This window comes from Perognathus longimembris, chromosome 1 (assembly GCF_023159225.1).
Source record: "Perognathus longimembris pacificus isolate PPM17 chromosome 1, ASM2315922v1, whole genome shotgun sequence".
NCBI lineage: Eukaryota > Metazoa > Chordata > Mammalia > Rodentia > Heteromyidae > Perognathus > Perognathus longimembris.
Genome location: NC_063161.1, coordinates 70,481,260 through 70,495,586, shown reverse-complemented (window position 1 = coordinate 70,495,586; position 14,327 = coordinate 70,481,260). Strand labels below are relative to the sequence as shown.

The 14,327-nt window shown below is 43.0% G+C and overlaps 1 pseudogene; it reads right to left on the bottom strand.

Annotated features, from left to right (window-relative positions):
• Nucleotides 1-1,129: 1,129 nt before the first annotated feature.
• LOC125367313 overlaps nucleotides 1,130-14,327 on the bottom strand; it is a 29,999-nt pseudogene continuing 16,801 nt past the window's right edge.

Below are 14,327 nucleotides of genomic sequence, written 5' to 3'. Positions count from 1 at the left end.
CTTGGTGTGTTCTAGAAGCTTCAAGACTAAATTATGAGGAAAGAGGAAGAGCAGAGAAGAGAAAGCACAGAAAGAAAGCAATGGAAGGGAAGAGGAAGAAAGAATACTATTTGAAATAAGCGAGTGCTTTTAACATTGCTGTCAAGTCAATTGACCAAGAAACTGTTTCTATTCAGTGTTTATTTGGATTAACATGGTGGGGAGATGAAAATAGATTACAAAGGAATATTGGGTAGAGTTGAGGTAGAAACATTACATCATAATCAATATAATATATCTCAGAAGAGTGGTACAAGAATATGAAATTCAAAATGGTAGTATTACACAGCAATACATCTTCAATGATAAAGGACAGGGCAGATTAACTCTGTGAATGATAAATCATCAAACTGGAGACATGAAACAGACTTCATACAATCACTGATTCTGGTGACAAAAATGGAAGATCTTCATCCAGCCAGCCCCTCATGTGGATAGAAGGCTTTATAATCATATTCTTGTTTTGTTTTGGTTTTGGTTAGTTTTAGAGTTTGAACTCAGGGCCTGTGCACTGTCTCTGAGCTTTTTTAGCTCAAAGGTAGCACTCTAACTCTTTGAGCACAGTGTCACTTCTGTTTTTCTGGTGGTTCATTGGAGATAAGAATCTCATGGACTTTCCTGCCCAGTCTGGCTTGGAACCTCAATCCTCAGATCTCTGCCTCTTGAGTAGTTAGGATGAATCACTGGTTCCTGGCTAAGGGTATCAACTTTCTTAACACTATACTCATTGTAGAATTATGCAAACAAAACATTGGAGATAAATTTTTGCTACTAGCATCACCACAAGAGCACTCCTTATACTGACTAATTAATTGTTGACCAGATTATCGATCAATGTCTACACGCTGATCAGAGCTCCAAGAATGGCGATAATTACAGTAGGGAGAGTTACTCCTGTGAGAACCGAAAATCACTTCCTTTATGCCACCTAGTAGATCCAGAGTTGATGATCATGAACTCACCACAGAAGACTAAGCCTGACTTCATTTCTGAGGGTTTTTTCCCCTCTCCCACTCCAATCAATTGATTTTTCTAGTGCTCTAGGACACAACATCCTTGAAAAACACAGCAGAAAAGTCTTTGTAGAGAGTCATGCTCCACTTAAGGTCCCATCTCTTGACACAATCTTTAGGACAATTGGTTTTTCTGGTCGAACAATTCCTTGCTTGCTTAATTTCATAGGAATCTGTAACAGTTAAAGAAGCGCAATGAGAAAGCAATGGGCCATGCACCTCCAACCACAGAAGCAAAGAAGAAAGATACATTAAAGGTCATAATGACTGACAACTAGTTTTGATATCACATGTCTTCAATTTTTTATGCTCATTTGTTAAGCTCTGCCAAGATTGGGTACTAAAGACATTCCTCCATTGTTTATTGGAGAAAAACGTGTATCTATGTTATGATACCTTACTGATATAATTTTAGGAAAAAAGATGAGTTTTTTTTTTTTTTTACTTGGCATTACTGGTGCATACCTGTGACACTAGCTGCTCAAGAGGCTGAGATCTGAGGTTCACAGTTTAAAGCCAGCCCTGGCAGGAAAGTTCATGAGGCTCTTATCTTCGATTAACAAGCCTAAAGCCGGATGTGGATCTGTGGCAGAAGTGGTAGTGCACTAGCCTTGAGGGAAAGAACTCAGGGATAGCACCCAGGCCCTGAGATCAAGTACTAGACTGGCACACAAACACACAAAATTTAAGCCTGGTTCTTAGCCATAAAGGAAAATACTTTTGAAAACTCATAAAAAGTTTCACTTGTGGGATTTATAAGATCTGTCAATATGACCCTGAGAATGTATTATAATTTCAATTACATAAACATTCTTCAAATTCTAAGTAATCCAGTCACTTATTCCATTTGAGCCAATTCAGTTTAAGGATGGGAGAGATTTAAAGAACAACTTTCTTTCGTTCATTCATTTTTTCCTTCTTTCCTTCTTGGAACTGGGGATATGGCCTAGTGGCAAGAGCACTTGCCTCATATACATGAAGACCTGGGTTCGATTCCCCAGCACCACATATACAGAAAATGGCCAGAAGTGGTGCTGTGGCTCATGTGGCAGAGTGCTGGCCTTGAGCAAAAGGAAGTCAGGGACAGTGCTCAGGCCTTGAGTCCAAGGCCCAGGACTGGCAAAAAAACAAAACAAACACTTTCCTTCCTTCTTTCTTTCTTTCCTCCCCCTTTTTCTTTCTTTCTTTCTCTCTTTCTCTCTTTCTCTCTCTCTCTTTCTTTCTTTCTTTCTTTCTTTCTTTCTTTCTTTCTTTCTTTTTCTCTCTCTGTCCCTCTCCCTCCCTCCCTCTCCCCCTCTCTCTTCTTTTCTCTCTCTCTCTCTCTCTTTCTTTCTTTTTTTCTTTCTTCCCTTCTCTTCTTTACTTCCTACATTTTTTTTTTGTGTTTGGGTTGTGAGGGTTGAACTGAGGGCTTGGGTACTGTCCCTCAACTTTTTGTCCAAGGCTAGTGCTCTACCACTTTAGCCATAGCTCAACTTCAAGCTGTAAAATAAATAATTGAAGATAAGAGTCCCATGAGTTCTCCTGCCTGGGCTGGCTTTGAACTATGCTACTCAGATCACAGATTCTTCAGTAACTAGGACTCCAGGAATGAGCAACTGGAATCTGGCTTCTTTCCTTCCTCCTTCCCTTTCTTTTTACTTTTGTAACATCTTCTTTTAACTTCCCAGGGTAGTGGGAAATAGGGAATTTCTGAGTGCTGCACTAAATACTTCATATAATGAGTAGGTCTTTTAGTGGTGGAAGGCCTGTCTGCCTATCCCAGAACAGGGAATATGAGCAAGTTGTTATGAAGAGGAACACTCTCCAGACTGGAAAACATATTCTCTGTGTACCTGTAGAGCATCTATACCATCTCAAGTATGATGATACCCCCCTTTTTCTTATGGTTAAGTTCCTTGATTGCAATAGGAAAATGACACAGGTTCTCTAAAGGCACGAGGAAGAAACTATCTATCCATCCATCCATCCATCTATCTATCTACCCATCCACACATCCATCTTTGTATCTATGAATCTCTCTGAGAGCTATGTCTATTCTCTCTCTTTCTTTCTCTCTCCTCTTCCTCTCTGTCTGATCTCCTAGGAATGCATACCAATGCCAAGGAAGAGCAGAATTTTAACTCTGTGAGCCTTGGAAATAAGTGTCTATCCTTCAAGAAGCCACTGTAAGCTTTGGAAGAGGAGAACACTCTCAAATATGATGATGGGACAATTATACAGCAGGACCCTGCACCGTGTACCTTAACTCTAGGTGACAGGAAGTTCAAATGTGCTCAGGTCCAAGACCCTCAGAAGATCCACATCATGCTAATCTGTTCTGAGTGGACACAAGCTCCCTACTTTGATTGTATCAAGCAAAAGATCTGGTTCCCAAATTGTGAAATCCAAGAAAGGGGACAAGAACAAGAAGAAGACGAATAGCAAAGATTCTTTGGCTCACCAAATATTAAGAGATGAACAAGTATATGCTTGGCTGACAATAGGTTTTTCAATTTAAAAATCAAAAAAGCAAAAAACAAATCTCCCATAAAGCCAAGGCCTAGTAGCTCATGCCTAAAATTCCAGATACTCAGTAGGATGAAAGCACAGTTTAAAATAAGTGTGGCATACAAAAACTCCTTAAGACCCTTTTCTCCAGTTATCCACCAAAAAGCTGGAGAGTAGAGGAGTAGCTCAAGTGGTAGAGGACCAGCCTTGAGCAACAAACCAGCAGTGTGAGGTCTTGAGTTCAAGCCCCATGGAATTCAGCCCAAACAACTGCCATAAAATACTGTTTATTTAGGAAGCATACTGACCTGGCTTTCGTCACAAGGTTGGAAGGAGAAATTCTGCATGAGTCTGACCAGAGCAAGTTTGATGTTCATGAGAGCAAATCTCATGCCGATGCAGTTTCTGGGCCCAGCTCCAAAGGTCAGGTAGATGTAAGGATTGATGCTTTCCTTGTTCTTCTTGATGAACCTGAGGCAACAAAAGTGGGGAAAACATGAACACCTAGAGAACACAGGTGTTTATGACTGAACTTCACACTTCCCTCACCATACTAGACAGGACTGCTCAATGAAATCTTGCTAAGGTTAATTTTTATTTTTTCATCAGTTGTGCAGCTTGAAGACAAGACCTGGGTGCTATCCCAGAACTCTCCAGCTCTAGGCTAGAGTTCTACCACTTTGAACCACAGCTCCATTTCTGGGTTTCTGGCGATTCATTGGAGATAAGAATCTCTTGGGGGGCTGGGAATATGGCCTAGTGGCAAGAGTGCTTTGCCTTGTATACATGAAGCCCAGGGTTCGATTCCCCAGCACCACATATATAGAAAATGGCCAGAAGTGGCGCTGTGGCTCAAGTGGCAGAGTGCTAGCCTTGAGCAAAAAGAAGCCAGGGACAGTGCCCAGGCCCTGAGTCCAAGGCCCAGGACTGGCAAAAAAAAAAGAAAAAAAAAAAAAGAAAAAAGAAAGAATCTCTTGGGGACTTTTTTTCCTGGGCTGGCCTTGAACCTTGACTTTCATATCTCAGCCTCCTGAGTAGCTAGGATTGTATACGTGAACCACCAGCATCCGGCTCCTGCTGTGGTTTTGCTGTGAGAACTGTAAGTATGGTGTACACTGAATAGCATGATTGCATTAGTTCATCTTTCCTCCCTCCCTTTCTGCACTGCCTCTAAAAATAAAAAACCAGAGAAAAGCCAACGCAAAAACAAATACCACCACCACCTTGAACACCAACAGAAATGTACTCATCATCTGACTTAGGAAGTGGCAACTGTGCTGCACAACATTTTAGGAACAACAATCAAATTATACTAAAAATTTCTAACCAACAATAAAAAGAATTGTAATCTATGGATAATTTCCTGTTCCCTCACCCTAGAAGAGTTTTCAGTCTGGTTCAGGTGTTTGGGGAAGGAGAAGTGATAGGTTCACAGGCAACCCTGTAGTTCCTGCAGCACGGGGAGCAGAGCATTCTCTGATCTACACTTTGATTTCTTCTCCCCCCTTCAACCAGAGCTAGGTCCACACTTCCTGCTGGCTCAGGGAGAGCACGGCCCAGACAAGGCCTCTGCCACCAGGAAGAGCCCAGTTCTGGGACAATTGAGGTCAAAATTCCACATCTTTTGACTGTAAAGTTGCATTTGTTGTGTTTTCCAATGCAACAATGAAACTTTTTCTAGAGTATGAACTGTGCGCAAAGGCTGCCCTTGGCTCCATATTTCCAGAAGAGCTTGCTCAATACCTCTGAGGAAGGGCCATGAGGACTCATGCTCTTCTCTGGCCTCAGCGAGGCTGCCTGAACCATCAGGCCAAGGACATCTCAAGTCCTCAGCCTGCACTTCCAAGATCACCCTGGAGGATGGGGATCAGGGAGGGTGGGTCATAAATTTAGACAGGTAAAGGGAATGGTACAGAAAACATAGGGAATAAAATACCTCAATACCTAAATGCAGAGATCATAGAATAAATGATGGTAGATGCACACAGTCACTCTAAATCTGTGCACACACACACACACACACACACACACACACCCTTTACAATGTCTACATCCAAACAAAACATAACCACAGATGCACAAGTTCACAATAACAAATGGCAGAACATTTGCAAAAGACTTAAGTATATCCTTCAAATCATCTCTATATTTCTTATAGTTACTCATGTAATATGAATATATATTCAATACTGCTGTATATATTCAATTCTATTTCCTATTTTCAAAGGGTTTTGAGCCACAAGTGGCTGAAATACTGGTGTAAATCATAACCCTTTGTAATTACAGAGGGGTAAATCAATGTCAGTCCTCAGTTCCTCCATCTAGCTCTCTGTCTATATATTTGCATATATAGATATAGATACAGATAATATTAACATGGGATAGTGAAGGCTTTACAGTTTACTAAGTAAGCAGTTCTTTAAAAGTAAAATTTAGTTGTGGGCCCTGGAGTCTCATGCCTGTCATCCTACCTACTCAGGTGTCTGAGATAGGAGGATCATGGGCTTATCTCCAATTAACTACCAGAAAATGCAAAGTGGCCTTGTGGCTCAAAGTGTTCGAGTGCTAGTCTTGAGTGCAAAATACCTCAGGGACAGTGCCCAGATAATCATTTGTTGCTCTGTGACTGACAACAACAAAAACAAAAAACAAAAAAAAGTTCCAGTAGAATTTCACACGTAGAAATATGCTCCTGGGGATGCATCTCTATCTCTATCTATTTTCCCCCTCTTTCTCTCTGTCTCTCTCTCCCCATCTCGTCACATTGTCAAAAATGATTATTCCTCAAGTTGAGATTTTGTTTCTGTTTCTGGTCTACATTTACAATTTTGTCCAAACTTGTAACATCAAAAATTTCTAAAGATAAAGATGTTTGTGGGAAACACTGAACAAGAACACTATGCCTTCTTTGGCAAAGTGACCCTGCCTGGAAAGGAGCCTTTCCTCTGTGCCTCATACCTCTCAGGACGGAACTCCTCAGGTTCAGACCAGTACTTGGCATCCCGGTGAAGAGGGTAGGTTGGTACTATCACCACGGTGTTTTTGGGAATAAGCACTCCATTGATTTCCACATCTTTCTTGCAGACCCTCTCAACTCAGATAGCAATGGGGTAGAGCCTGAGAACCTCACTCACCACCATGTCCACATACTCCATCTCTATCAGGGCGCCGTAGGTGGCAGGAGCCTGGCGAGGGAGGAACAGGTTTCTATCATTGCACTTTTGGGACACAGTCTGAACTCAGTCAATGAAATTCTGTTGGTGCTGTTAGGAGCTTTGAAGAATAACTCCTGTTGTTAAAGAATCTTAACTTTACCAGTGTGATAACCAGCGGGGTGGGAAGTCCCTGCCTGTGCTAAAGACTCTGCTTCAGGCACTGGGCTGCTGGAGGGGTCAGGGTGTCAAGAAGCGGTGGATCTTGCTGGAGCAGGGGGTGGGGGCAGGTCACCTTATATGTAGGCTGTGTGTTCTTAGGAGTAGTGTGGGGGGCTCAGAGAGTAGAGAATGAAGTAGCCGGTGCAACTGGAGCCTGCTAAGAGGCCTGTGGAGAGGCCTGTGACCTGCTGAGAGGCCTTGATGCCTGTAGAGATGTCTGAGGCCTAGAGAGAGGTAGGATGGAAGAAAGAAGAATAGAAAGAAGCTTGCTCCCTTGTAGGTTTGGAAGTTCAGGCTGCTGTGGTTTTGAGTTCTGGGTAGTTAGCTCAGGACAAGGTTGCTACAGGCCAGTAAATGAAACTCTTTTTCCACCTGTAGAGTTGTCTTGGTTGATTTTCTCACTCCATGGTCCTTACATGGTCCTTGGAGAGATAATCCATCTGGATTGTATTGGGCCTTGGCCCTGGGAGGCCCCCTCGTAGGTGAGTGCCTTGGTCCCCAGGAGAGAGGGAGCCTCCCTTCAGCATCTGTGTCCTGAGGACCAATGTGGACAGGAGTCATTTGGAAACCCTCAGGGGTGAGTCTGGGCAGTAGTGTAGGCCTACATCTGGGGAGATTCAATGGAAGTCTAGGCACAGCACTACTTCCCAACTATAAGGCTGGGAGACATGTCAACCATGCCTTCTGGGACCTCATTGAGAGGTCATCTGGGATGCCCTTGATTTGGGACCTGCAGGACATGTGGGTTAAGTGTCTGTGGCCACTTGCCTGTGTTTGTTTGTTACTAATTCTATGTCATGTAGTCACCTCCACTTACTTCTTTTTTCCAGGATGGAAAAACAATGACCTAAGGTTCTTGTAAGCAAAACTGTAACTGAAAAATCTTCTTCCCCAGTGTTGCAGAATCACCATGAAATGGACCCACTGGTGCATTCTCCCCCTTATTTTGTGACATCAGCTCCTCCAATGATAAGCCCTCCCCATAGCAGAAGTGGTTCTTTGCACCAGCCTGAGGGGTTAACAGGTGGTACAGCCCCCTTACTATGCCTGAGACTGGTGTCAACCCATGGGGGAGGCTGTGGGCAAGCCCCCTTTCTAGTATATGTTCCCTTTACCACTACTGACCTGTGTAACTGGAAACAACAAAATTGACCCTTTTCTGAAAAATCCCAGAGGCTCATCTCATTGTTGGAGACTGTATTCTTCATAAAACCAGTCCATCAAGGACCATTGCTAGTGCCGGGCTTGGGTCGCCTCCCCTGGCCCGGGGGTCAGGTTCTACTTCACTCTAATTGCTCCCTTTCTCACCCTCTCCCTGGTCATCCGACCCACAGGTAATGCCAGGGTGGAGTGGGGGGCTCAGGAAAGACCTCAGGTGCATGCGGCCATACGAGAACGCTTTACCTCCCTCCTTACCCCTGAAGAAAGCCAGGCTTACGCGGATCTCGGAGACCCTTCAAGAGCAAATCTGATTTAATAAGGGAGGGGCTAGCAGCTGATATAGTAGAGGGCGATGAGAGAAGGGGTCATCGACCAGAGAGCTGGCGATAGGCTGGCAAGCTTGTCATAGGACCCCCTCATGAGCTAACGTCACTTGCTTAGCACCACCCCAGGGGGAAAGCCCGCAAGACTGGGGAGCACGTGGGAAGAAACAGGGCTGACACTGGGTCCATCGCCGGTACAGGCGGGCTTTCCTGTTTCCCGAACTTGTCATAGGACCCCCTCATGAGCTAACGTCACTTGCTTAGCACCACCCCAGGGGGAAAGCTCGCAAGACTGGGGAGCACAGGGAAGAAACAGGGCTGACACTGGGTCCATCACCGGTACAGGCAGGCTTTCCCGTTTCTCTGTAGAAAAATCCACCACGGTCTTTGCTTTCCTGAGAGGAAACAAGGAGAGACATCCCTCAAGGGCAAGTGCCCTTGGGTGGTCATTCTGGTGAACAATATTTTAAGTCTCTAGCTGGTATCCAGATTGGATTCGGTTCCCCAGTTGGGAAAATGCATGCGAAGCCCCTTCCCGCACTGATAAGTGGGTCTGGGCCTCGCCATGCCCCTGTGAGGAGGTCCTTCCAACGGACTTCCACCTTTAAGTAGGGTGTTTGGCTTGACCAGTGTCTCTGGAAAGCCGACAGAGGTTGGTCCTTAGAGAAATTTAAAATATTCAATGTAAACATCGCTGTCCTTAGCTGGTCATGGGGGCTTCCCCACTTTTTGGTTTTAATAATGGATCCTTTAGGGTCTTATTATGCCTCTCAATTATGGCCTGACCCTTTGGGTTATATGGTATTCCAGTGGTATGTTTAATATTCCACATTTGGAAAAAGGCCTGTAAAGGCTTACTGGTGAAGCAAGGTCCATTATCTGTCTATACCTGTAAAGTAAGCCCTAGGATAGCAAAACATTTTAAGAAGTGGCTTTCAGCATGCCGTGCTCTCTCCCCTGCATGCAGAGAGTCCCAGTAGGTGCCAGAACATGTGTCAATAGACATAAATATATATTTTAGCCTTCCAAAAGGAGCATAGTGGGTTACATCAGTCTGCCAGATAACATTGGGCTTTAGGCCTCTGGGGTTAACCCCAGGAGATTGCAGGGGAGGGACTTGCAGGAAAGGCATACATGATTTGCAAGTCCTTATAATCTTTTTTTAATTCTTTTATAGGAATTGAAGGAAATCTCTGATGTAACCCTCTCCAATTTAAGTGAGTACGCTCATGGAGTCCTTGGGCCATTTGAAGGTTTTGAGGTTGTACAATGGCCAGAGCTATAATGGTTCCATTAGTGGCCAGCTGGTCAGCCATACGATTACCTTGTGCCAGGTCCCCAGGCAATCCTTGGTGTCCACGAAGGTGCTGTAAAAATATAGGCTCACCCCGCTCTTTTAACAGAGACCTGACTTGGATCAGCAGAGGGGTGATTGGGTTTTCCTCTAATTTAATGTATGAGAATACCAGGTTCGGTAGCAAATTAACCACATACAGACTATCAGAAAACAAGTTCATTGGCTGTTTGACATGGGTCAGTGCCAGGGCGACTGCGTACAGTTCCTTAAACTGCGCAGATCCAGTGATTGCTTCAAAGTAATGGGTGTTTTCTTTCCCACTGGCAGGGGGCGAGGAGGAGCATACCACGAAGGCAGCCCCTGCTCTTCCCCCATCTGTAAACACATTGGCAGCCTTGACAAGAGGCCTGGTAGAGAAAAGTACAGGAGGTGTCCATTGTAGCCTGGAGAATGAGGTGACCCACCTCGAGGTGCCATAGTGGCAATCTACCTTTCCCATAAAGCCTTCCAGGGCACTGGACACATGTGCATTATTCCTTCTGACCCATTCAAAATCTGACAACCAGTAGGGAATGGTTAGCACATTGGGATCTCTCCCATAATGTCTCAGGGAAGTATCCCTGCCCTTAATTACCAAGTCAGCTAGCTGGTCTAGCTGGGAATAAACTCTGGGAGCTCCTCCCACTGAGGCATTCATCCAGTGAAGAGGCTCACCTGACTGGGTAATAGCGGCTGAGGAAAGCTCAGACCCGGGGAGGATCCAAAGGCAAAGTGGGCACTCAGGCTTGTAACGTGCCAGCTGTGCCATAGTTATGGCCAATTGGATTTTCTGGAAGGCTGTTTGAAGTGATGGAGTTATTGTAATAACATCAGTGGGCGCTTTGCCCTTTAAAGAGTCATGGAGCGGAAGCAGCTCCTCTGTAGGCAGGTGAAGCCAGGGTCTTAGCCAGTTAATCTCACCTAACAGTCTTTGCATCTCCACCAGAGTGTAAGATGACGAAGGATAACTGGGGCTTAAGGGGGCACACAGAGTCTAGTTTAAAGGGGTATACTTTCTGAACCTTGTCACTGGCTATATGCAGTCCTCCTCTTTGTAGGAGTGTTTGTAGCTTGCTATAGGCAAAGTCTAGCTGCTTTCCAAAGCCACCTCCGCGAAAGAGGCTGCCAGGTGCAGGAGGCAGAAGCCTTGCACAGGCAAGCACCTCTCAGCTGGGTAAAACAGGCCAGAGGTGCCCCTCCCTGCTGAGTTCACAACCTATTCAAAGGCAGTCTGTAAAGGCCACGGCCCTGCAGCAAACAGAGTAGCAAGCTGAATTCTGCCAAACCCAGAAAATCAGGAATATAGACTGCAGACCATCATAAGGAAACCAGAGACTGGGGAAAGACGACCCAAACAAAGAAGACTCCATTTTTTTTCTTTATCTTTTCAACATTTCTTAAACTTTAAAAAAAAAAAAATTTTTTTTTCCAATTCGGAAATATCGTCTTTTTTTTCCCCCCATGTTTTCTATTTTTACCAGTTTGTTTTATCAAGTTTTTTTTCTTTTCTGTTTGTTTGGGTTGTTCCTTTGCTGATTTTTTAATTTTTTTTTTCCTTTTTAAAATAATTATTCTCTGTTGTGTGCATCTGTCTCCCACTACTTTTACTTTATTTCTCTCTCTGCATTCTCTTTCTTTAAAACTTACTTTCCTATGAAGAACACCTCCACTCTTTTCTGCTAACTCTCCATTATCTATCATTGCAGCCTTATTCTCTCTACTGATTCTACTCTTCTCGACACTTCCACGTCACTGAAACTAAACCAAAATCACCACCTCCCCTCCCCAATACATTTTACTCTATTCTCTTTACTACCTCCAACTTACCCTCCTGACTTACTGCCTGGACCTCCAGTCTCCAATGACTCCTGGTTATTGGATAGAGGGTATCCCAGCTTAATACGAGTGAATCAAAGGGGTTCATAGAGAAAGCCAGTCCTAAAAGATCTTAATATAAAAACAAGTATTGCGTATAGGGTTGTAACAGTAAATAAGTAACTACTGAATACAGGGCGCAGGATCAGTTGTTATATTGAGATTGTATTCTTTAGGAACACCAAATCTAATTTTATAGACAGGTATACAGGGTATCTGTACATAATTGTGAACTTGTAAGATTTACACAACAGTGCTTGGTAAGGGCTGCGTTGGGTCTTAAACGGTGCTCACAGGTGCTGGTAGACTGGCATCCCCAATTCAAATGGGCAGAAGAAACACAAGAAAGATGGCAAACAATGAAGTCTTATCTCCCACTCAAAACAAGCAGGAAGCAGAGAAGCCAATCAAAGACATAGAAGAGAACCCTCAAAATGCTCTACAAAGTCTACTGATGAACATGATAAATGAAAAGTTCGAATCTCTTCAGTCAATTATTCTAGAGCGTGAGGAGGCAAAGCAAAAATTAATGGAGAATTTCATGGCATCCACAAATAGAAAGATAAATGAACTTCAAGAGTCAAATGAAAAGATAGTTAACCAGCTTAAAGATTTGAGAGACAACTCTCAAAACCAAAGTAATGAAGTTAATGAAGTAAAGAAGTCCATACAAGACCTAAGAAATGACATGGAAATTATCAGGAAAGACCAGTCAGAAGCAAAAGAGATTCGAAATCAAGTAACTAGCCTACAGTCCCGACTAACTGAAGCAGAGGATCGAATTTTGGGAGCTGAAGATTCCTTAGATTCTATGGAGAAAGATCAAAAATCAATACAAATCCAGTCCAATCAACAAAACAGATCGCTACAGGAGATTCAAGACACGACCAGGAAGCCCAATTTAAGGATGATAGGTATTGAGGAAAACTTGGAGAAAGAGGTTAATGGGATAGGCAACCTATTTAACAGAATATTAGCTGAGAACTTCCCAAATATCCAGAAGGAAAGGCCTATACAGATACAAGAAGCATTTAGAACCCCAAATCGACCAGACCAGAATAGGACATCCCACCGACACATTGTGATCAAAACAGCTTCAGCAGAGTGCAAGGAAAAAATACTCAAAGCTGTTAGGGCAAAGAAAACAATCACATATAAAGGAAAAGCAATCAGAATTACCCCAGACTTCTCAGCAGAGACCATGAAAGCAAGGAGAGCCTGGAATGAAGTATACCAAACTCTAAATAAAAATAACTACCAACCAAGAATTCTGTACCCAGCCAAACTCTCCTTCATAGCCGAAGGTCAAATAAAAGTCTTCCACAATAAGGAAAAACTGAAACAATATATCTCCACCAAACCAGCTTTACACAAAATCCTTAAAGATGTACTATACAGGGAAAATAATCGAGATCCCAATACAGACAGAGAAATGAACTCTAATTAGTAAACATCAGATCAAGAAATGAGAAGACACAGCTTTAAACAAGATAGTGATAATGAAAGGAACAAACGATCATCTCTCAATCCTAACTGTAAACATTAATGGACTTAATTCTCCAATCAAACGACATAGGCTCATAAGTTGGATCAAAAATCATGATCCATCTTTCCGCTGCCTCCAAGAGACACATCTATCTAACAAAAGTAAACATCTTCTAAAAGTGAAAGGCTGGAAACAAATCTATCAAGCAAATGGCCCCCATAAGCAGGCTGGAGTTGCAATCCTAGTATCAGACAAAATTGACTTCAAATTTAAAAAGGTAATAAGAGACAAAGAAGGTTACTACATACTAGTAAAAGGATCTCTCCTACAGGAAGAAATAACCATTCTAAATATCTACACACCAAATGCAGGAGCACCCAACTTCATCAGACAAACACTACTAGCTCTAAAATCACTCATAGACCCAAACACATTGATAGTTGGGGACTTTAACACTCCACTATCACCTCTGGACAGATCAACATGCCAAAAACTGAACAAAGAAACCACAGAACTAAACAATTGCATAGACCAACTAGACTTAATCGACATCTACAGAATATTCCACCCAGCAACAACAGAATACACATTCTTTTCAGCAGCACATGGAACATTCTCCAAAATAGATCACATCTTAGGGCACAAAGAAAATCTGTACAAATTCAGAAGTATCAAAACCATTCCCTGCATTCTCTCAGACCACAACGGAATAAAATTAGAGCTCAACTCAACCAGCCACCACAGAAATAGCTACCATTCATGGAGACTAAACAACACACTGCTGAACCATCAGAGGGTCACTGAAGAAATTAAAATGGAAATTCAAATGTTTATGGAATTCAACCAAGTTGAGGACACAAAGTACCAGCTCCTTTGGGACACAGCAAAGGCAGTACTCAGAGGAAAATTTGTATCTCTGAGTGGATACATCAACAAACTGGAGAAACAGCAACTCAATAATTTAAGGAAGCACCTTAATTTCCTTGAGAGAGAACAACAAGCCAAACCCCAAATCAATAGACGGAAGCAAATAATTAAAATCAAATCAGAAATAAATCAATTAGAGACGAAAAAAAACCATCGAAAGAATCAACAAAACAAAGAGTTGGTTCTTTGAAAAAATCAACAAGATAGACAGACCCCTGGCAAACCTGACCAAAAAACAAAGGCAGCACGCTCAAATAAACAAGATAAGAGATAAAACAGGTAACATCACCACAGAAATAACTG